General features: G+C 36.6%; 8 non-coding genes across 8 annotated transcripts; 2 read left to right on the plus strand and 6 right to left on the minus strand.

Annotated features, from left to right (window-relative positions):
* Positions 1-9,076: 9,076 nt before the first annotated feature.
* LOC132618357 (U2 spliceosomal RNA) lies at positions 9,077-9,272 on the plus strand. Its single transcript, XR_009574074.1, has one exon. It is a non-coding gene; the product is annotated as a U2 spliceosomal RNA (small nuclear RNA).
* Positions 9,273-9,422: 150 nt separating this feature from the next.
* On the plus strand, positions 9,423-9,527 carry LOC132618528 (U6 spliceosomal RNA). Its single transcript, XR_009574159.1, has one exon. It is a non-coding gene; the product is annotated as a U6 spliceosomal RNA (small nuclear RNA).
* A 7,172-nt stretch (positions 9,528-16,699) lies between these two features.
* Positions 16,700-16,812, minus strand: LOC132618505 (U5 spliceosomal RNA). The gene has a single exon (XR_009574151.1). It is a non-coding gene; the product is annotated as a U5 spliceosomal RNA (small nuclear RNA).
* Positions 16,813-18,862: 2,050 nt separating this feature from the next.
* Positions 18,863-19,020, minus strand: LOC132618349 (U1 spliceosomal RNA). The gene has a single exon (XR_009574069.1). It is a non-coding gene; the product is annotated as a U1 spliceosomal RNA (small nuclear RNA).
* A 672-nt stretch (positions 19,021-19,692) lies between these two features.
* LOC132618471 (U5 spliceosomal RNA) lies at positions 19,693-19,810 on the minus strand. The gene has a single exon (XR_009574138.1). It is a non-coding gene; the product is annotated as a U5 spliceosomal RNA (small nuclear RNA).
* Positions 19,811-20,645: 835 nt separating this feature from the next.
* Positions 20,646-20,764, minus strand: LOC132618483 (U5 spliceosomal RNA). The gene has a single exon (XR_009574145.1). It is a non-coding gene; the product is annotated as a U5 spliceosomal RNA (small nuclear RNA).
* A 1,309-nt stretch (positions 20,765-22,073) lies between these two features.
* On the minus strand, positions 22,074-22,233 carry LOC132618328 (U1 spliceosomal RNA). Its single transcript, XR_009574058.1, has one exon. It is a non-coding gene; the product is annotated as a U1 spliceosomal RNA (small nuclear RNA).
* Positions 22,234-23,322: 1,089 nt separating this feature from the next.
* On the minus strand, positions 23,323-23,439 carry LOC132618477 (U5 spliceosomal RNA). The gene has a single exon (XR_009574139.1). It is a non-coding gene; the product is annotated as a U5 spliceosomal RNA (small nuclear RNA).
* Positions 23,440-25,080: the final 1,641 nt, after the last annotated feature.

Consider the following 25,080-nt stretch of genomic DNA (forward strand, 5'->3'; position numbering starts at 1 on the left):
CCTTTTTCAGAACACGGTGTCCCTTATTCTCGTAGACAGAAAATAGTACAATTCAGTAAATGGTATCTTTTACTCACATTTACAGACGCCGAATACATCGGCTCTCCCAACCCCCCTCCCCAACTGTATCCCAACACATCATATCATATATATCATACATCATATATATACAGACGCCGCGTACGGCTCTCCCATATCCCGCGTCCCGGCATCCCGCGTCCAGGATAAAATCCAGCTGAATCAGGTGGTGATATAACAGTGGCCCTTCCCCTTTCCCCATATACATATATGTGTACATTTACTTCTCTATTATACATATACATGTCTTATATACAAATACTTGTCCTATATACATATACATGTCCATACACATATCCCTGTATCATATAACCAGCATGCACGGGAGTCCAAAGAAAGTTACGTCTATCGGAGTGACATAAAGTCGGTAACCTCCGATTACATTATAGAATACTCGTGATCGCTTTGTCTCACCTTGAAGGAACGAGTATTTTAAGGTGAGACTATCAACGGAGAATAATATTAAAGTAAACGTAGAATGAAATCGTGGGCATCATAGATGACAGTTCATAGACTTTGAAATCTTTAGAAAATAAAGTCATAGCTAGGAAATATAAATGGATTCAAAAATTAGTTTATCATCTTCATGTTTACATAAGATACTTAGCTTAGTCATCTTAGTCATAGAGTCATTCCGGTAGTACGTATCATAGGCATATCCTCTTATCTAACATCATTGTTATCATTATCGTCATGGAAGTGCCCTCGTTAGAGGAGTCATAGTACTTATCATTGGGTAACGAAATCGGGATCAAAGGTTCCCTTTGGATTCACTTCAAGTAAGTCAAGCAAGACTGTAAGGAAAATCTGAGAGTAACGGGCCCACCTCGGGCCGGATGGGGTGGCGTATATGATTTACATATGTTACATGTCATGTCATTACTTGTGAGGGTTCTAGGGTAATCGGGTCCCACTTATGCAAGTTCTAAGGGTTTAAGAGGTCTTTCCATCATTTGCACACTTTCTAGTTCAATTCTATTGAACAAAAAGTGGAAAACTTTAGGTACGGATTCCGGGGACTAGGGTTGTCCCCGAGGCTCGTACCCGACTTATTACATCTAAGACATGCCATAGAAAGAAGGGTGAAGCCTTACATACCTCTTTCCGCTCCTTTTGCTACTCCACATTCACGTTGCAATCTCGTCAAAATCTGCAATTTGGTCATGTTTACCAAAACTCTTATTAGGATACTTAGAGTTAGAATCTTAAGGAAACACTTGGCTACCGAAATTTCGGCAGCATTTCCTCTGTAAATACACCATCCTCGACATTCAACTTAGCCAAATTTAATCAATCACAATCCGGGAATTCAAACCCGGCCAAACTATCAACATAACTCAACAATCACACTAGCAATTTCCATATTCAACTCAAAGTACATTCCAACACTTCAATTAGCATTCTACTTCCTTCAAGACTTTCCAATTTCAATAAAACAACAACAACCTTATAATACATATTCCAACAACATCATACTAATATCATTACATACCATCCATACAAGAACATTATTTTCAATGTGCATAAACTTCTAAAATAAGTCTCCAACTTCTACAACTCCACTAGGGTTATTAAGCATTCATTAACAACAAAGCATCCACAACACAATAACAACCAAAATACTAAATAAACTTAACTCATTTTCTTCCACACTACACCATAACCTCACGGCCATATACCATGCACACACACACGGCCCAATCATGCATTCACAACTATAACCTCTCCAAAACCATTCAACTTCCATTTTCCACATAACATTCACAACAATAACAACCAAATACTAGATGAAATAATTAAAACATAGTTCCTACATACACATACATGCACGGCCACACACAATATTCCTTTCCTTCATGAATTTCATCCATTTTAGCATACTACTACACATATAAGCCATTCATAACACATAAACAAGATTAAAACTCACCTTTCTTCTTCAACTCCTCACTTGACTACAACTTGGCAACTTGTATGATTATGAATTCTTCTTGCTCCAACAACAACTCCACTTTGTTAAGGACCCTCTACTTGGTAGGAAATGATTTTTGAAGGAATTTTTTGTCAACTTTTCTTGTTGATTTGCACTTGGCCGAAATGGCCTTCAACTTTACTCTCTCTTTCTCTTGTTCTTACTTTCTTGAAAGCTCTAGAGACTTGTGAGATAAAGATGACTTAATCATCTATTTAATCTCATGAATTAATTCAACATGGTCCTAGCCCATGCCCATGGCCGGTTGGGCCTTTTATTTTCTTGCAAATTTTCAAGCCCAATTATATTGGCTAGTTCTTGTAATTCATGAAAGGTATTTTTCCAACTTCCAAATTTGCCCTTCGTCTTTCTTCCATATTCCCACGAGTCATATTGCGAATTTCCCTTTATGCCCTTGACCTTCCTCATTAATTCCACTTCTAAATTTTTCATAAGCAACTCACATGTCAAACAAAATAAAATATGGCCTTGCTTGTTGTCTTCCCACGATTGTCTTGAATTATACGATTATTCGAAATGCGGGATATAACACATTGTAACTATGGTATATTTACCAATTCCATCAATGAGAATAATCACGGAATTAATCTCTTTCATGGTATCAGATACTAGGGTTTCTTTTCCTCCTCTTCCGCTGCCCTAATTTTTCTGTCGTCCTCTTCCTTCTTTTTTTTCCGTCCACCTTCTTGCTCTCCATCAATTGCAGACACCAAGTTCCATCCTGCTATGGTTGTCTCCAACATCAAGAATCACATTCCTATCGTTCTTGAGATGGAAACGGATCATTATTCGGCTTGGGCCGAATTATTCAAGCTTCATGCCCGGTCTCACCGTGTCCTTTCCCACATTCTCCCGACCGGAAAGGAGAAGGTTCCTTCCACCGACGAAGAAAAGGAGTTGTGGTCCACCTTGGATGCCATGGTACTTCAATGGGTGTATGCAAACATCTCCACTGACTATTGCATACGATCATCGAAGAAGATCTATCAGCAAAGGAGGCCTGGGATCGCCTCCGTAATCTTTTTCAAGACAAAAAAAACTCCTGTGCCGTTGCATTGGAACGTGATTTCTCTCATGTCAAGTTGCGGGATTTTCCGAACGCTTCGGCGTATTGTCAACGACTCAAGACCTTGGCCGATCAACTCAAGAGCGTGGAGGCTCCGGTGACCGACAACCGCCTCGTTCTTCAAATGGTGGCTGGCCTAACCGAGGCGTACAAGAATGCAGGCACCTACATCCGGCAAAGTAAACCTCTTCCATCATTCTCTGAAGCTCGGTCAAGTCTGTGCCTTGAGGAAAATGCGTTGGCTGAAATTCATGATGACTCGCCCACGGCTATGGTGGCTAATTCCCAACGTGAGTTTGATGACTCCACTACTATGGAAAATTCAGGTCGTGCTCACCATCATCGGGGCAAAAATAACCACAAAAATCGTGGCTCTAGCGGCGGGAAAAATAACGGCGGTGGTCGTGGTTCTGGCGGCGGCAGTTCCAACCGTCGCCATGGTAGTCGTGCCTCAGGCGACCGGCAGCAGTCCCCCATGCAGCAGCAGTGGCAGCAGTCCTCTTCACCGTGGCCATGGGGGTGGATGCCGCAATGGGCTCCCTCTTGCCCGTATCCCACCCAGCAGTGGGCTCGGCCACAGCAGCAGTGGCAGCCGCAGCCACCTTCTTCTGGTGGCAAGTCGATGGCCCAACCTGGAATTTTGGGCTCGCGGCCACAGCAGCAGGCCTAACGACGCAGTGGACTCCGACTGATATTGAGTCGGCCATGCACACGATGACGTTAAGCCAACCCGATCCAAATTGGTATATGGATACCGGCGCCACATCCCATATGACATCCACAAAAGGTACTCTCTAGTCTTATTTTAATTTGAGCAATCATAATACTGGCATTGTTGTTGGTGATGGTAAGTCAATTCCAATTCAAGGTTGTGGTCGTGCTAAATTGCCTCCCCCGAACCTTCCATTATTATTAAATAATGTCCTTCTTGCTCCAAAACTCATAAAGAATTTAATATCGGTTCGTAAGTTTACTACTGATAACTATGTAAGTGTTGAATTTGATCCTTATGAGTTTTCTGTGAAGGATTTCCGGACGGGAATGGCTCTCATGAGATGTAATAGTAGGGGTGCTCTTTATCCATTGTCCACCTTCAAACACCCTATCCATTCACCATCAACTTTTGCTGCCTTGTCTTCTACACATTGGCATGATCGTTTGGGCCACCCGGGAGCTTCTATTTTGGATTTTCTTAGGCACAATAAAAGCATTGAATGTAATAGTTCTAGTTCATCTAGTATTTGTTATTCTTGCGTTCTTGGTAAACATGTTAAGTTGCCTTTTGCTAGTTCTATTTCCGAGACTTTATTTCCGTTTGCCATTATTCATAGTGATTTGTGGACTTCTCCCATTTTGAGTTCTATGGGGCATCGTTATTATCTTTTGTTCTTGGATGATTTTACTAATTTTTTGTGGACTTTCCCTTTGGCTAGAAAATCTGATGTTTACTCAAAATTCATAGATATTAAGTCCCATATCCTTACTTAATTTAGACGTCCTATCAAAAATGTCCAATGCGATAATGGGAAGGAATATGATAATGGTCAATTCGGAAAATTTTGTGCGTCCAATGGGATGTCTTTCCGTCTTTCCTGTCCTCATACATCCTCTCAAAATGGGAAAGCCGAAAGAAAAATTTGTTGAATAAATAATGTCATCCGAACTCTTCTTGCTCATGCCTCCATTCCTCCATTTTTTTGGCATCATGCATTGCAAATGGCGACTTATCTCCTTAATATTTTACCAAGAAAGTTGTTGGGTCACAAATCCCCTTTAGAAGTCCTTTATCAACGGAAACCATCTTATTCTCATCTCCGGGTCTTTGGGTGTTTATGTTATCCCCTTTTTCCGTCTACTACTATTCACAAGTTGCAACCTCGATCAACTCCATGTGTCTTTTTGGGATATCCACCAAGCCATCGTGGCTACAAATGTTTCGATTTATCCTCCAATAAAATATTTGTCATCACGTGTTATTTGATCAGACTCAATTTCCGTTTTCTAAAATCCACACTTCCACTCCCACCACGTATGACTTCCTTGATGATGGTTTTTCCCCTTATGTGATCCGTCATCTCGCCACCAGCCCCTCTCCACCGCAGTCGTGTCCCCCTCCTTCGCTGTCCAGTGGTTTTCCGCCTGGTCTGGGCCAGCTGCCCACGCCACCTTTGGCTGGGCAGCAGCGTCTCCCTTCCTCTACGCTGGACCAGCCCGCACCTACGCCCAGCCAGCTTGCCAACAGCCCACAAAACTCCACCACTCCTCCTCCTATCCAGCATCCCCCTACCCAAACGCGCATGGTCACTCGTAGTCAGCGCGGGATCTTTAAGCCCAAGCACCCATTTAATCTACATACGGCAGTTACCAGGTCCCCCATACCTCATAATCCGTTGGATGCGCTACGTGACCCGAATTGGAAATTGGCCATGAATGATGAATATGATGCTCTTATTAAAAATAAGACGTGGGAGTTGGTACCCCGTCCACCTAATGTGAATGTTATTCGGTCTATGTGGATTTTGACTCATAAACAAAAGTCTAATGGTGCTTTTGAGAGGCATAAAGCCCGTCTTGTAGGTGATGGCAAAACACAGCAGGTTGGCATTGATTGTGGTGAGACTTTCAGTCCGGCCGTAAAGCCAGCTACGATTTGCATTGTCTTGAGTCTAGCTCTCTAAGCATTGGCCCATTCATCAGTTGGATGTCAAAAATGCATTTCTTCATGGCGAGCTCAAGGAGACAGTATATATGCATCAGCCAATGGGTTTTTGACACCCATCTCATCCCGATTATGTGTGCTTGTTGCGCAAGTCCTTATATGGGCTTAAACAAGCACCGAGAGCTTGGTATAAAAGATTTGCTGACTTTGTTTATTCCATTGGTTTTGTTAATAGCAGGTCTGACAACTCATTGTTCATCTACAGCAAAGGGCACGACTTGGCTTACATTTTACTATATGTGGATGATATTATTCTTATTGCTTCTTCTGATACTCTCCGCTGTTCGATTATGGCCCTTCTTGGCTCAGAATTTGCAATGAAGGTCCTAGGTCCTTTGAATTATTTTCTTGGCATTGCGGTGACTCGTCACAAGGGTGGTATGTTTCTTTCACAAAGAAGTTATGCTACGGAGATTATTGAGCGTGCAGGAATGTCATCGTGTAAGCCTTCTTCCACTCCGGTTGACACTAAGTCGAAGGTCAGTGCCGCTTCTGGCGATCTTTGTGAAGATCCCACTCATTTCTGGAGTCTTGCAGGTGCTCTTCAGTATCTAACCTTCACCAGACCGGATATTTCTTATGTCGTGCAGCGGATTTGTCTTCATATGCATGCTCCTCGAGATACGCATATGCTTGCTCTTAAACGGATTATTCGGTATATTCAGGGTACTCTTGATCATGGTTTGCATCTCTATCCATCTTCAGTTACTGATTTGGTTTCGTATACTGATGCTGATTGGGGGGGATGTCCCGACACGCGACGTTCAACATCGGGTTATTGCGTGTTTTTGGGAGACAATTTGATATCTTGGTCATCCAAACGCCAACCTACTCTTTCCCGCTCCAGTGCGGAAGCAGAATATAGGGGAGTTGCTAATGTTGTCTCTGAATCATGCTGGATACGTAACCTGCTCTTGGAGCTACATTGTTCGGTCCCTAAGGCTACTTTGGTCTATTGTGATAATGTCAGTGCCATTTACTTGTCTGGGAATCTAGTCCAACATCAGCGCACCAAGCACATTGAGATGGATATCCATTTTGTTGGTGAGAAGGTGGCGCGCGGCCACGTACGTGTCCTTCATGTTCCGTCCCGCTATCAGCTCGCCGATATTTTCACTAAAGGACTGCCGCAGGTGTTATTTGAGGATTTTCGGGACAGTCTCAGCGTTCGTAAACCTCCCGTTTCGACTGCGGGGGTGTGATAAATATTGTAAATATGTAGTCATAGAATATTTTGTAAATCTTCTAATTTAGGTTAGTATATTTTGTATCCTATTAGGACATTGTAACTATGGTATATTTACCAATTCCATCAATGAGAATAATCACGGAATTAATCTCTTTCAATCATAAACAATATTTTGGTGAATTGAATTGTGATAGAAGCGGATGAAATGTTTCATGCTCACAATAATGTTCCTCCATTACAGATATTTTTATGATGAATCAAACAGGAAAAACGTAACATTCATTTCTTTGGAAGATAAAAAGTTGAGAACATTTAACATAATTAAGAGAGTTAAATGAGTGGTTTTGAGTTTTTTCTACATAGAATATAAATGAGAAAAATAGGAAAAAAACCAAAAAAAGGAAAAAAAAAATGAATAGTTTTCTAGATCATAGGGAGGTGTCACACCACCTTCCCTAGTCATCCTTCCGGTCTTTTTCATATATCCACCATTTGATCTTCTCCTTGTCCTTGCAAGAAACAATATGGTACTACGAATGAAAATGGTAAGTAAACAGAGTAAAATTCTACATGTTAGATTCTTTCGTAGGATCAACATAGGATACCAAAAACTATTTACTGAATGAAAATCTTAAAAAATAAGATCATACAAACGTATTTGTTATTAACTACCTTTTAGACAATAAAAGAAGGCACAAGGGTACACACACATGGAAATGACGTACCCAAGGAAAATGAATAAGAAGACACATATATAGTGGGGGGAAATAGAGTAGAGGCAGAGGAGTAAACGACTGTAATTAATAGTGATTAATATTTGTGAAAATTACTCATGGGATACAGATTAAAAATCATTGACGCTTAAAATGGCTTTTCACTTCTGCCTTTGGAGTTGCTGCACAAACGTGTACTTTTGGAAGAAATGGGAAAAACGGTTTTTGAATTTATTGTAAACAAAAAAACGGTTTTTGAATTTATTGTAAACAAATTTGATGTAGCAATAAATATGCTGTCGTGGGTTGATTAGAGGGTTGCTTTGTACGTGGGCTGACTTTGGCCATACTCTAATAAAGCAATAAGTATTAAGCTTTTGTTTTTGTTAATTGATTAATGAGTAGATTAGTAGAGAAATGGTGGAAAAAATGTCAAAAAAATGAGATAAAAGATAAATAGCAATGGAGACCATAGAGAGGTGTCACATCACCTTGTCTATGCCTAACTTTATCATATAATGAGTAGATTAGTAGAGAAATGGTGGAAAAAAATGTCAAAAAAAAGGAGATAAAAGATAAATAGCAATAGAGACCATAGAGAGGTTTCACATCACCTTGTCTATGCCATGCCTAACTTTATAATATATATAGATTGCACAAAATGGACGTTAATTGGTATTTTCACAAAGTGGTTTTGCATTCGGCAGAACCCAAGCTCTTTCAAGAACAAGTGACGTATGTCCTGTATTTATACCCAATAGCTTAGACTCAAATCTTGTATTTGTATTGAAGAATTCATCTAATATGTAGAACCCAATAGCTTAGACTAAAATCTTGTATTTTTATTGAAGAATTCATCTAATATTTCTATGAATATATTGAACTCATGCTCCGCCTCTACAGTACTTTGGCTATACTTGTGTTGGGTTAATCCTCAAAAATCATGAAACTTTTCCATAAAATTGATGTTAATTGGTTACATTTCCCATCTTGGGAGTGGTTTTACATATATACAACAGTAGCAGAGTTCTATGAATATAGAAAATCATCAAAACCCTTGATTTTTTGTCTCTATAATGTGTGTTTGTGTGAGTTTTATGCAAAGCTCATTATGCTCGATCGGAGCACAGGAATATGTTCATGCCAAGCAACAAGATGAACTCAGATAAAGAGTATATGATTTTCTCCAAACATGTAGACATTTAATACTGGGAAGAGTAGGTAGCAGTGAGGGCTCATCAGTCGCACATCGTTGGAAAATGAAAAGCAGAGAGTAGAGAGGGAGTATAAGAGACGAGGTCCATGAGCAAAGTAAAGCATACCTTTCTCGGCCTTTTGGCTAAGATCAAGTGTAGTATCTGTTCTTATCAGTTTAATATCTGATATGTGAGCCATTGGCTCACATGATATTAACTCAATTTTTTAAGGGGGAAGGTTCATTAGAGTAGCTTGCTACTCGGGCCTTCATGTGTCGCCCTGGTCTTGCACTATAGCTTGGGCCTGGTGCACCCCACCAAATCAAGTTTAATGTTTCCAGTTCCAGCTAGACTTATATACTCTCATACACTGGAAAATCTGAACTACATCTTGAGATGCATTATGAAAGAAGAGGTCCACAAAGCTAGTGTTAAGCTAGGCTTCATATACTCCGGCATCATATAACAGATACACCCTTGTTTCATTGCATAACATTGGAACGATGTAGAAAAGATTAGCATAGACCCTGCGCAAGGATGACACACACAAATCGAGAATGGTCCAAATATTTCGGATACAACATCTCTACCCCATAACTCCTGATACAACACTTACAACATCTCTCTCTGTGTTTCCAATAGTAAAACTTGTTTGCGGTTCTCCAAACACAATAACAAGAAAAATACAGTTCAGGAGGATGAAGATATAATTATGAAATTGAAACATGGGCAAGACGGCAAGTACATAGATGAACACCCTCTTCCTGTTATTGTGTAATGCACATAATAGAGGGGCAATCCACATCATTAACATAGGCTGCCATCATGGCTACATGTCCAGTAAGGAACTCTAAGACTGGAGCCAAGAATAATGTCAAAGAATTCGTTAATTCTACTTCTACAATGTCGCACATAGCTGAAAACATACTCCTGATTTTGGTCACCCATGCTGTATATATATATATATATATATATATATATATATATCTTCCTTGCCTAAAAGACTGAGATCAAAGACGTGCTTGGTCCTATATTTTGAGCTGATTGAAAAAACCCCAAGGTTATCAAATTATGGGTTGAGAAATTTCTATACCCTAAACATGTCTATAATGCTGGGTACACTGACAACAGGTCTCATACAAGTCGCATCTTGAAACAAGTGACCCTGACAGGAACAAAATTGATAAATGCGCTATGTATCCCCGTTATCATCTTGAGCATTTTCAAGAATGTTTCCTTTTTCGGCATTTTTATTTACATAAAATGCTGAACAGCTCCAAGGAGATCTAGAAGGTCTTATTATTTTTATTTGTAAAAAATCATTGATTTCATTTTTGCAAGTTTCCATTAATTCATGGTTCATTTGAATAGGTCTTGCCTTTGTAAGGATAGCCTGTTCATTGAATCCATCAATATATGGTAACTCAACAATGTGTCGCTTTCTTTCCCAAAAAGCACTTGGTAATTTTGAACAAACTTCATGTTCGAGTTTTTCTTGAAAACTTGCTATTTTGCTTTCTATCACCGGGGTTTTTAAAGTTTGTTCAATCTTTTTAATCTTAATTTCATCTTTTAAGTATGAAATTTGATTAGACAATAAACCTTTTTGAGTCTTAGTGTGAGGTCGCCGATTAATTTCTAGCTAAGACGTTGGCAAGCCTGAATAGACCATTGTTGCTCAAAGGCTAGGAGTGCCGCTAGGAGCCTAGGTTCGGTGTTCCCGCCCCCAAGACCACAGAGATAGAAAAGGCAGACATGTTAGGGCATTGGAGAAACAAGTTAATAAGAATTAAGAAAGATAAACAGTAAGCTCTTACTAATTACAATACAAGAACAAGTAGGATAAACATAACAGAGATAGTAGACGTTCCCACATAGGATAGTATCCCCAAAATATTATTGTTTTCTGAAAAGTAAAAATTTATGAAAACCCACCGATCTTTTGATAGATTAAGGTTCTATAATAGTTTCAAATGGGAATTTTATTTTCAAAAACAAGATCTATTATGTTATATAAATTTCTTTGAAAAAGAAATATCATTTCAAAATTCCTTGAAGAACCCTAGAGTTCTTGACAATAGACATATTGCTATAAGGATTAAAAATATTATTCATAATATTCTGAAATTCAAACGGGGCGTTTTTTAACCCAAAAGGCATAACATTCAATTCATATTGCCCAAAGGGGACATTGAATGCAGTTTTGTATTTATCTTTTTCAGCAACTTGTATTTGCCAAAATCGTGATTTCATATCAAACTTACTATAAATGTTTGCTTTGTAAGTTCTTTTTAATAAATCTCTTTTATTAGGTATCGGGTACCTAATACATTGTAGTACTTTATTTAAAGGTAACTAACCTGGGAGATCCTCTTTCTTTTTTGGCATTTTTATTTACATAAAATGCTGAACAGCTCCAAGGAGATCTAGAAGGTCTTATTATCTTTTTTAGTAAAAGATCATTGATTTCATTTTTGCAAGTTTCCATTAGTTCATGGTTCATTTGAATAGGTCTTGCCTTTGTAGGGATAGCCTGCTCATTGAATCCATCAATATATGGTAACTCAACAATGTGTCGCTTTCTTTCCCAAAAAGCACTTGGTAATTCTGAACAAACTTCATGTTCAAGTTTTTCTTGAAAACTTGCTATTTTGCTTTCTATCACCGGGGTTTTTAAAGTTTGTTCGATCTTTTTAATCTTAATTTCATCTTTTAAGTATGAAATTTGATTAGACAATAAACCTATTTTGAAAATGGTGTTTGACTTAACAAAATCACTTTCTTCTTGAGAAATAATGGATAGGTAGGGAAATCTGATTTCCTTTCCTAAAACTGTGGTATAGATTGCATCTAAACCAGCATAATAAGGCTTTATTTGAGTTATAAAAGGGGTTCCCAAAATAACTTGTTCATTTATATCCTGGGTAACCACAAAATTATTAATAAAACAGACTCCATCGTTACAGATGTGGGCTTTAGATAATTTGTAATCTATTTTCAGTTTCTCTCCAGTGGCGGAGTATAGCTTAGAAGTACTTTTTTCCAAATACTTAGTAGGTATTAAACCTTCCATAATACAGTTTTTATCTGCTCCTGAATCTATTAAAGCTAACTTATTAAGCGTTATGTTTCCTACTTTTAAAGTAATAGGAACATGCCAGCTTTGTGATTTGCCTAATGCTATAGTTTTTCCTGTATTGTTATTAATAGATGTTTCTATAATTTCATCACTTTCTTGATGATTTAAAGAATCGTTATTGTTGGAATGATTATCTTCACTATCTTCTACAAGAGTTTCTTTTCTTGTTTGAGATAGAACTTGAGCAGTTAGATAATCCATTTCGACTTTATTAAGCCTCGATTTAACATTTTTAATCTCTTTTTTTACCGAGATTAATTCATACTGTAAATCTTGGATGGTAGGTTTCTCATCCTTGAAAGAAAACCTGTTCATAACATTTTTCATATGAAAGGGTTCAATTGACAGTTTTTCCTTGGATTGATTAATAATAATATTTTTTAATTCAATTAGATATTTCTTTCTGGCCTCTTCATCAGTAATATGAGTAACAAGGTCAAGAAGAAATTCTTTTGACTCTTTAGTAATAACGTTGATTGAATTCTGGCTAAAGGTGCAAATAGCTCCTGTACAGTTACAACCTTCAGATTCAGAAGTGTTAGAACTGTAATCTGATTCAATTTCGATATCACTAATTTCACTAGAAGAAGATGAAGTGTTATCATTATCTTCTAGAATAGTGTAGAGTTTATTTTTTATTTTATCATCGATTTCGAGAAGATTTATCTTCTTCTTTTTCCTATTATTGACTCGACACTCGTTAGATCTGTGGCTTGTTTTGCCACAATCTCCAGAATTCTTTTTTGGTGATCTTTTAAATATTTTCTTTTTATGGGAATTATCTACATTCTTCTTCTTCCTATAATGAGGTTTTGAAGCTGTAGATTTCTTAACAATTTTACTCAATTTTTTGGATGGAGCAGAGATTTTTTCAAAACCAAAGTCTTGACAAAAACTTCCTAAATCCTTTCGAGATTGTTGATGATCTTTTTTTAAGAAATGTTTCAGTTTTAAATCTGTGCATAGATCTAATCCCGTAACATTAATATAACTAATTATATCTCCATAGGTAAGGTTTTCATATGGAATTCTTCCATTGAAACTATCCTTGATTTTAGTTTTAACCTTTTCGGCGAATAATGAAGGCAGACCGCTAATAAATCTTTCTTTCCAGAAATCATTACCACAGTCTTCTCTTATCATAACCTTTTCTAGGAACATATCTTTATACCACCTAAAATAATCTAATTTGGGGCATTTAAGATTGTTTAGTAATTCTAAACTTCTATCTTGGAAAAGTTTTGGCTCTCCAATGAAGTGTTTAGCAATACTGTAAATTAGTGTTGTTGAAGCATCTTCTATTGCTTCCTCAACTGCTACTTGGTTATTTCCTTCCATTTTTAATACAGTACTTATGGTGATGGCTCCTAAAATTTGGGCTCTATTATCTTCAGAGAGATAATTATCCCACCAATTCTTTAACATTCCTGTGAAACCAGAAATAATTAAAGAAGCAGCATATCTGTCTCCAGCATGCTTAATTTTGTAAGTTGTGATAGCCATACCCATTTCGTGTAATACTTTGTAGATTTGGCTTTCTGCTAATCCATCTATGTTCCATGCAGATATATCGTTTCCACTATGTGATGTACTAGTGCGAAACTGATCTTCTTCAAATTGAACATCTGGGAAGGAAGGTCTTTTGTAATAATTCTTTTTCGTAGAATATCTTGGGTTAATAGTTAACTTATGAATTTCTTTGTCATTAGTACTTAAATTTTTAACTTCTTTAGTACCAGTCTTCTTTGAAGTCTTTGTTTCAGATATTTTTAACTGTTTATTAATCTTTTCAAGAAAATCTTCTTCAAGATTAAACTTATCACGTAATTGTGGGAATTTTTCTTTAGAAAATTCTGGGAGTTTAAATATTGGATGTTTCTCCATGCTAGTACTAATTGTAGCTTTTGATGGAGCTATCTGTTTATTAGTATCTTTTACTAATTGGTTAGATACTACATGTAAAAGCTGGTTTATATAATTACTTTGTTGAATCAATTTGTTAACGTCCTTAGTTTTAGGATCACTATCAATATTGGTTCCTTCTCTTTTAAAAGGGGTTGCAGTAATTATTTCTTTACCTATTGGTATATAAATTTCTTCTAATGGTGGAACAGTTGATTCAACTATTCCTTTGGCTTTTGTATGCCATTTGTTGACTAACATAGACAAAGATTCCTTTTGATTTGGAATTTGCCCTGTTAATTCGAACCATTTGAAGAATCTTATATTACTCTTACATCTTGTCATGTCACTAATCCAATTAGCTTTAAAATCTATTCTAGCTTCAAAGCTGTAGGTATCCATGTACCAATCTAATTTCTTTTTGTTCCTTGGACTTTTCATTTCTTTGTCTAAGGCTAAAAGATCTGGTTTGAAATCATTAGTTCTAAGCATATCTAGTGAATCTTTTGGCTCTTCTTGTTGTAGATCCATATCACTAGCAGTTGGGCTTCCAGTGTTTATCTCAGATTGTTGTGAATGATAATAAACTTTAGGGATAGTTTTTGTAAAATCTACTCCTTTAAGTTTTCTATTAATTTCATTCATGAAAGGTTCATGGTTTTCACCTACTTCCTCTGGGGGTTTAAAAGAAGAATGTCTTGAGTAAGACTTTCTTTGACTTGACGAAGGCCATGAATACGACATTCGACTGCCAGAAGATGATTCATTAACCAATGTAGATCTAAGGAACTTTAGGTCAATAGATCCATCCGGGTATTGAATAACCTGTTGAATAGCGGAACTCTCAGGTTCAGCTTTTGATTGAGTTATGGCATCAAAGTGCCATTCATCTTTGGATAAAATTTCATTCCATTTTATCATTCCCCATCTTACAACTAAACAGGGAAATTCCAATTCCCACATTCTTTATCTGATTTTCTAAGTCTAGGATCATGGTCAAAGCTTAGGTTAAAGGTACCGGGTGTTACACTTTCAGTTTAAAGACACACCAAAAATCTCAGACAATACATCTGAGTGAGAGCAAAGTGAGGTATACCATAGACTGTGTAAGAAAATAGTCTGTGAAGAAAAATAGAGTGTGAGTGATATTGTAGTGAGGTGGGAAAATCAAAAGAGTGTTATTTCTTTTGAGGGTGTAGTAGTCGTAGGAGTATTTGTACTCATTACTACACGGTGTAAAATTCTTTGCTATTGTGATATCAGTTGCTCCTCTTGGCCGTGGTTTTTCCCTTATTCAGAAGGGTTTCCACATAAAATTCCGGTGCCATTATTGCTTAATTTTATTCTTGCTGACTTAACCATAACTTAGTGTTCCGCGTTTATCACTAATACCGTGAATATTATTTTTGCGGGTCTATTTTATTCCCAACAGGCGCCACGCAAGCGCAGGCCCCCGCTGCCACGACCACCTGGGCTGACCTTAGGCGGACACCCCTCCAAAGTGCAATGAAGGTCACCAACCTAGGCGGGCACCCCTCCAAAGTTTGGGTACACTTCGACTAATTCTACGAGGCACCCTGCTATCTCTCACCAACAGATCTTTTCAGCTCTCTTTAAAAAAAGTCATAGCCTTAGGAATATTTAGCATAAAATTTCTTCTGAATCCTAGTATGAGCAAATTATGTCATCCCATTTTAGTGACAAAGTCAAGTATCTATAGTTCCACGGGGATTAAAGGTGTTGTGTAGAACCTGATGTTAACAATAATGCCAAAAAGAAACGTATTATTAAGAGCCCGTTTGGCTTAGCTTATAAGTTGCTGAAACTATTTTCAGCTTTTTTGAGTGTTTGGCTGGCCATCTTATAAGCCATTTTGTGCTTAAAATAAGCCCAAAAAAATAAGTTGGCCCGTTTGGCTTAGCTTAAAAAAAGTAGTTTATAAGCTGTTTTTTTAAGCCCATCCAAAAAGGCTCTAAGAGCCCGTTTGGATTGGCTTATAAACTGCTTATAAGCTGTTTTCAGCTTTTTTGAGTGTTTGGCTGGTCAGCTTAAAATAAGCTCAAAAAAATAATTGAGCCCGTTTGACTTAGCTTATCTAAAGCAGCTTATAAGCTGTTTTCAGCTTATAAGCTGCTTAAAATAAGCCCATCCAAACAGGCTCTGAGCCAAAAATACTGAACTTATAATGTCCACTCCTACTGGGTTATTTTGCTTTTTGAACTTTTTCATAATTAACACAAGAAAAATGACAATCTAAACCATAAGTCAGCTGACACTTCGGTGGCAAACAAAATTTTCACTAAAAAGATTAATAGTAATATAAAGAAGTAAGCACGTGAAAAAAGTAAAAAGATTCAACACCTACTATATATAATGATATACATAAAACATAAGTGACTATTTATCATTTTCTCCGTAGAAATACATGAAAGTTTGTTTGGAAGCACAAAAATGGAGGAGGAAAGTTTGCACTATAAGAGGCAAAAGTTTTGCCTTTTTGTACAATAAAATGACTGGTAGAAATTATCTCTGCCATGTTTTTAATACTTTTTGTTTCGCAACTTGAATTTTGATCATATGAGAATACAAGAAACATCACTAAAAGACAAATGTAAACAATGTTGAAATTAGAATTGTTGGGGATACTCAAAGAATTGGAGGTACTCAAAGAAGAGAACCCCTCCAAAAATTGGCGTATGCCACTAATTGCATGCACACGGCATTCTTCAGAAAAAGGCGTACGCCACTAATTGCATGCACACGGCATTCTTCAGAAAAAGGCGAAAGAATAGTTCGCTTTGTGCTCACTACATGGCTGCGTGAGTTCTGCATCTAACTTGTGTGTCCATTTTATTTTGTGACAAAGCTTGTATTTACTTGTTACTTATGGATGTGGTACTCGCTTCACTCCTTTTCCTTGCGTAGATCATTTGTTATTATATGTGGCCACTTATTTGGCCCATTTATAGTTACGATGTGGAGGAATTTATCTGCAAGTAACATTAGAAATGTTTACACCTTGGACCAAATTATGCTTTGTGACGAGGATGCGTGATATTACATTTGTTTATGTTTTCTTATGGTGTAAATAAAAAAAAATAAAAAATAAAAAGCAAGTGAGATTTAGATATGTTGGAATACATTGTAAGCTTGTGAGTAGTACTTTGATTCCAGCACACTCTTGACAGATTTGACACTATTCAAATGTAGTGAGATGGTCATTTGATGCATATATTGCCAGATGAGCCTTTACTTTCAATTTCAAATGACAATTGCTTCCTCTTGTTAGGGTTGTACGAAGAAAACCGACAAACCGCATCAGATCGATAATCTGAGTCAAATCGAGAAAAAAAACCCGACTAGTTGTTTGGTTTGACTTACTTTGGTATTGAAAAAAACCCGACTATAATTTGTTTGGTTTGATTTATACTAAAAAAAATAAAATCAAACCAAACTAACCGACAATACATATATAATATTTTAAAATAATTTATACGTAAAAATATTTATTTGTAATGCGAATTTATAAATATTTCTTAAATTTTTTCATATTTTTTGCCTTTTAACATATTATTTCAAGTTTGGACTTAGAATTTTGAGTGGTCCAGTAAGTTCTATAGCCCATAGATGTTAGCAACTCAAATAAGTCAAACCAAAATCAAATCAATACCCATGATAGCAACTCAAATAAGCCGAACCAAAATCAAATCGATACCAATGCTAACAAAAGAAATTCAATTTTATCTCTAAGAATGACAATAATGTTGGAATCTATTCTTTAGTTTTGTGTTGGTTTAAATAGTGAAAATACCTAACTTAATTTTATTTAATTTTTGTCATTACTTGTAAGCAGTACTTATTTTAGCATAACTTGGTATTTTTAGATTATGATCATTTTCATTATGACTAATTAATTAGCAATATTTATTTTATGCTATTTCATTATCCTTTTTGTTGAATATTTTCTCACAGTATCATCACTCATCTCACATTTTTTGTGTTATTTTCTTAAGAAACACCTTAATTATATAGTTGTATCTTACTAGAGAAATCTTTGAAGTAAAAGTTGTATTGTATTTTATATGAAGACTTTTTCGGAAAAAAACCCAAAAACTCCAAGAAAACCGAAAAACCCGAGGTTGAAAAACCCGACTTATATTGGTGTGGTTTGGTTTATAGATTTTAAATCCGACACAACTAGTTTAATTTGGTATTTAAAAAATCTGAACCAACCCGTTCATGTACAACCCTACCTACTGCTGCGAGGGCCAAAATTCTACTAGTAAACAAGCTAAAGAAATAAATCCAACAACACAAACATAGAGATCACCGAGTACCAATTTTCACGTTGAAAGCAGATAAAATGTACGACGAATGTTAGGTTCTTGGAATAACCTTCTAGGCTTCAGCCAGATTAAAGTTATATATTTTTCCTTGTGCAGTCTATTGATTTCCTTCTCTATTTCATCTAACCTCCCCATTAAGAGAGAGTCTAATTGATAATCATTTGTGAAACCAATCCACTTGCTGGCAGAGTCATCAAAAGGCCACCCTTCATACATACGGAGGCAGATCTACAGTGTAATTTATGGATTCACGTGAACCCAATAATATCTATTCAGATCTTATATAGTCATATCTTAAGAAATACTGTGAGTTTAGCTATTATTGTGTATTAACATCGTTGCATTATCAAGTAAAAGTAAAGGGATCTGCCTCATATGGCTGTAATTTAAAGGAGTGACCATTGAACAAGACAAAATGTTTAAATAGTGGTGGAGCCACATCCAGATATCTGAAACTGGTCAAACTTCCAGTCCAAACAACATAGTGCTAAACTGAATCCAAAGTGTAACAACAAATCCAGATTTCAAACACCAATTAACCAAAACCAAGAAAAAATTATGACGTAGGCTCAGCCACTTGGGCCAACCTTAGGCGGGCATCCCTCCAAAGTGCAATGGAGGTCACCAACCTAGGCCATGGGTCTTACTGATCGCCCATAGACCCCGTCCAGGTAAGTATGTTTCTTGTTGCTCCTTCCTATCCTTTTATATTCATCAAGATCCTTGTTTCACTTTATGTCAGCCGATGAGGGATATTTTGCCCTTGATTTAGTTATTTTATTTCTTCATTTATAGCAAAGCCAGATAGACAACAAACAGATCTTTTCAGCTCCTCTCAAACGAAAATGCTATATTCTTGGGCAAATCATGTAATCCAATCTCAGTGATAATATAAAACAACATTAACAACTTGTTTGGATAATCATTAGTTATAGTTTCATAAGATGACGAAAAACTTTTGACAAACATAAAGGACCAACAATGTAGTAGCTGCAGAGAAGTCAGTTTTTGATTTAACATATTTTTGTCTTCCGGAAAATGCAATTCCTACCATTAATTGTCTATGAAACTGTACGGTGCATATTTAAATGACTATTTTGAATCTAGCCTCAAACACAAAGATACCATTTTTGTCATTTTCTCGGTAGAAATACATGAATCTTCATATGGAAGCACAAGAAGGGAAATAGTAAAGTCCACACAATGAGGCAAAAGTTTCTCCTTCTGGCACGTAAAAATGGCTGGTAGAAATACTGCCATGTTTTTAATTACTGTTTGTTTCACAGCATAAGTTTTGTTGAAACTTTCATTCAAAAAAACAATAAAAAACATTGAGACTCGAATTGTTGGGGGTACTCTAAAGAAGAGAACCCCTCCAAAAATAGGCGTATGCCACTAATTGCAGCGCACACACGGTATTCTTTAGTAAAAGGCGAAAGAATAGTTCGCTTTGTGCTCACTGCATGGCTGCGTGAGTTCTTCAGCTTACTTGAGTACTCCTTTTAAATTGTGACAGAGTGTGTATTTACTCATTGTTTATTGATGTGGTACTCACTCTCCTTTAAAATATTGCTCTCTACTTCTTCCCCTTCTTCACTAGTATGTCCTTCAATATCTACATGAAAAATCAAACATATTTTTCAAATTGAAACGACTTGAGTTGTCCTGTATACTTTCTCGTTTGATTTAGCCTTGGTTTCTTGGTGAGTCGGAAGAAATATATGCTCATAAGTTGATCGATGGAATGTTGCATAGGATGTTTTGGACGGAGTATGTTTATAGCTGAATTCCCATACAGGTTTGGTTTTTTAAGTGTATAGTGAAGGACACATTGGCAGAAGCAGAAAATAAATTAGTTACTGGTTGTTAAATTGCATTTTTTATGTTTACTTCAAGTTGGCCTTACAAATGGCATTGAGTAGTGTAAAAAGCCTTATACCTCAAGCAGGGGCGGGACTACAATATTTGGTATGGGTTTAGATGAAACCAGTAACTTCTGCTTAAGGCCTGTACTTGTATTAAGAAATTCATTAAATATGTATAGTATAAATATTTAATTGTAAATACAAGCTATGGATTAATGGCAAGTTCAGACACCATAAACTTAAAATCCTAGTCCCTGTCTCAGACCTTGAGCTAAAATTTTGATACTCTAAGAAAGTGGAGTATTGACAGGTCATAGAATAATACCAGAAATGGACAGGGGATTTTGCACGAGAAACGACTGGTTGAATTTTGCTCATATTACATTAGATTAGAATAAATAAATAACCAATAAAAAAAGTTGTAACTAGAATTGTTGGGGGTACTCAAAAATGAGAACCCCTCCAAAAAATAGGAATATGCCATTACTTGCAGCGCGCAGACGGTATTCTTTAGTAAAAGGCGAAAGAATAATTCGCTTTGAGCTCACTGCGTGGCTGCGTGAGTTCTACTACTCACTTGTGTTTCCCTTTTATAATACTAAAAAGTTTGTATTTACTCATTGTTACCGACGTGGAACTCACCTCACTCCTTTAAAATATTGCTCTCTTCTTCTTTTTTCTGCTTCTTCACCAGTCCTTCTATATCTATATGGTAGAAAATCTAACATGTTTTCAAAATAGAAATGACTTAAGATGGTCATGTATACTTTTGTTTGATTAATTTAAAGAGTTTCTCGGTGATTTTGATGAAATATTTGCTCACAACTGATTGATGAAATGTCGCATAGGATGTTTTTGACTGAATATCATTGAATAGTTGTTGAATTCCGATTAGTGGTGAACTCAGGATTTTCACTAAGGAAATTCAAAATACAAAGAAGAAGCCAAAGGGTTTCAACGTTTACTCTGTATATATAAACAATAACTTTAACATTATATATCCAATGTATTTTTTAGTGAGTTTCCGATTAATCGCTTGAGCCCCTGATTCATTTAGGTTTGGTTTTTAAGTGTATAATGGAGGACCCAATTGGCAGAAGCAGAAAGGAAAGCAATTGTCGTTTGTTTAAATTGCATCGTTTATGGTTACTTCAATTGGCCTTATGATGGCTTTGAGTAGTTTGAAGAGCCTTACGCTTGAGCAGGGGCAGACCTACACATTATTAGGTACGGGCTCGGACAAATCCAATAGCTTTTGCTAAGCCCCGTTTTTGTATTAGGAAATTTATTAAATATATGTAACTACTTGTGAATACGAATATGGGTTTAATGACAAGTTCAGTACCCATAAATTTAAAATCCTAGCCCCATCCCTGGGAGCTAAGATCCTGATACTCAAATAAAGTGGAGTGATGCGGTTTTATCACTCCCTAAGAAGAACTCCATCTTTAGGCTTTTGAATGGCATGAGAAAGCTTTAACAAAACTGAGCCACTTGCTAAAGAATGTGGACTTTGAGTAGGAAAGCTTCTCAATGTTAATGACCACTCGAGGGTGTTCTTTGATGACAGATTGAAACAAATAGTGTGTATTTTTAAAACCACTATCTGTCTCTGCCTTCATATGGCTTCAATTAACCACAGCCTGATTTCTCAAAGTTAGTCATTCTTTTGGCCAGTAATGGTGAATGACACAATTATGTTCGTTCAATTCAGTAATGGTTTTCATGGTCAAATAACAGTTTATTTGAGTGAACCAATCAGGCAAAAAATATATGTTAGCTTCAAATTGATTCCCAAGTTTGTTGACCAATCATAATTTCAGACAACAAGTATAAGTAAAACAAGAAAATTTTGTTTAAGAATTGAGTAGGGGCCGCGCGAACGCAGGCCCTGCTGCCACAAATTATGACATAGGCTCGACTACTTGGGCCGACCTTAGGCAAGCACCCCTCCAAAGTGCAATGGAGGTCACTAACCTACGCTATGGGCCTTGTTGATCGCCCATTGACCCCGTCCAGGTAAGTATGTCCCTTGTTGCTCCTCCTTATTATTTTATATCAATCCAGGTCCTTCTTTCACTTTGCGTCAAACGATGAGGGATACTTTTCCCTTCATTTTTTATTTTATTTTCATTTTATGGCACCACATGTACAATAAACAGATCTTTTCAGCTCTCTTAAAAAAATCCCTTAGCCTTGGGAATATTTAATCCAGTTTCAGTGACAATGTCAACTTGTCAAGTGTCTATATAGTGCCTGATGTTTACAATAATGCTAAAAACGTGGAGTAAGTATGATTATCTTCAAAGTTGCTGAACTTATAATGAGCAATCCTACTAGGTAATCTGATATTTTGCGTTTAAAACTTATTCATAATATTTTTAATGACTGTGGCGTACGGGTCGTTTGCAGTTTGCACGTGCCTTGATTAAATTTACGGGTACCTTGCTACCTTTCACCAGCACAGGTACTAGATAACTCTGTCCATCAAAGCTTAAACAGATACAAAGAAATCACCTAATATTTTGTTTCCTTTGAACTTTGAACCCTTTGGGTGCAAACTTATTCATAATTGACACAACAAAAAGGAACAAACTAAACCATAGATTAGTAGCTGACATCACTGCCCTGTAGATAAATAACTCTTAACAACCTGTTTGGATGGTTGTTACTTATGATTTAATAACTTACGGAGAAGCTGTTCGTAGAGAGCACTTTCCTTTTTAGTGGGTCCTATGCAGTGTGATCTGCATTAGTCGAGCCTATAGATACGAATGCCTAATGGTGAAAGAAATCATTTTGATATTTGGTGATAAATATTTATATTTGATGAAATATCATTTACCTCACATTTAGTGATTTATTGGTGCTTGTATTACGAAGTGTCAAGTTTAAACCTTGTAAAGTTGTAACATTGACTTAGTTTCAACCATTTTGTCCTCAATGGTGACTCTTTTCTTGCTACACGCTAGAATTTGGCTCCTCCATATCAATGTTCCATGCCATTCCGTTCTCTTTCATCCATGCAGAAAAGATTCTACTGTATATTAAACAGATCACAAAGAACACTACTATAAAGGCACAAACATATAAAGGTTGAAACTAGATTTGTTGGGGGTACTCAAAATAGATAACCCCTCCAAAAATAGGCACATGCCACTAATTGCAGAGCGCACACGGTATTCTTTAGTAAAAGGCGAAAGAATAGTTCGCTTTGTGCTCACTGCGTGGCTGCGTGAGTTTTTCAGCTCATCTGTGCTTCCCTTTTATATTGCACAAAGTTTGGATTTACTCATTATTTATCAATGTGGTACTCACCTCACCCTTTCAAAATATTGCTTTCTTCTTCTTTTCTGTTTCTTCACCAGTCCTTCAATATCTATATGATCGGAAAGTGACATAATTTTTCAAATAGAAACTACTTAATCTGGTCCAGTATACTTTCTCGTTTGATTAACTTAAAAATTGATTTCACCTGAGCTTCTTGGTGATGTGAAGAAATATATTCTCACAAGCTGATTGATGTAATGCCGCATAGGATGTTTCAGAATGAGTATATTGAATAGTAGTAATCGAACGGATAGTATAAATATTTGTAGTGGGAAATTCATTACATATGTATAGTATAAATATTTAATTGTGAATATGATTTATGGATTACGGCAAGTTCAAGACCGAGAAACTTCAAATCCTAGTCTCATCTGTAAGTAACATTTGAAATGTTTACCTCGGACTAAACATTTGATTTTTGTGTATGTTTCTCTCATGGGAAAAAAAGGCAAACTGAGATTTAGATATGTTGGAATATTATTGTAATCTTTGTGAGTAGTACTTTGATTTCAACACACTCTTGACAGGTTTCACACCATTCAAATGAGTCAGTAGTAAGTTGGTAATTTGATGCATATTTTGCCAGATGAACCTTTACTTTCAAATGAAACCTGCTTCTTTCTGCTGCACGGGCCAAAATTTTAGTGAACTAGCTGAACAACAAATCCTACGAAACAAAAATAGAGATCACCCGGTACCATTTTTTTTTCGCGGAAACAGATAAATAGAAGAATGTACGATGAAGGTTGGGTTTGGTATAAAATAATTGAATTGCAGCTAGAACCATTAAGGCAACTCTTCATGATAGGCAGAGACGGATTCATAATTTAAAATTTATGGACTCTTACAATGACCTTAAGTTAATACTACTATAATAATAACTGGGTTCACACTCAAATATTTAATGTATTTCTTAATATATACATAATCTAGGTAAATACGATAGTGTTTACGTGAATCCGTAAGACCTTCTATATGTTCCCTGTTCATAGGACTGCCATTTAAGGGAGTGGCCATTGAACAAACATTTGTCTATATGTTCCCTGTTCATAGGACTGCCATTTAAGGGAGTGGCCATTGAACAAACAGCACAAATGTTGATCAGTGGTGGGCCTGTCTTATAATAAAGGGGGTACTCTCTTCTCTGATGTGCGCTATATTATTGTGTCCTATTCCTTAAGGAGTGATCCGGGATTAAGCCACGTGGCGATACCCGCCAAAAGAAAGGGGGCCTTTCGTACGGATTGGAGTACGAAGATAATTATTCAGCACACTAAAATCTAGTGGATGGGGTTCCATATTCATGAAAAGCCGGGGTTGAAACATGTTTTGAAACTAAGACAACAATTATTTCGAATAATAAGAAAGAGTTAAGCGCCTCCAAGGCCTATAAATAGAAGCTTCTTGAAGTCTCTATTTGGCAAAGGGAGACGGAGAGGAACTTAGAAGTCGGAAAAAAAACGAGTGTAGCCATGGATTCTTTTCTAAGACTTCAAGAAATTTCTATCGAAACATTTGTCTATATGTTCCCTGTTCATAGGACT

This window comes from Lycium barbarum, chromosome 1, assembly GCF_019175385.1.
Source record: "Lycium barbarum isolate Lr01 chromosome 1, ASM1917538v2, whole genome shotgun sequence".
Taxonomy (NCBI): domain Eukaryota; kingdom Viridiplantae; phylum Streptophyta; class Magnoliopsida; order Solanales; family Solanaceae; genus Lycium; species Lycium barbarum.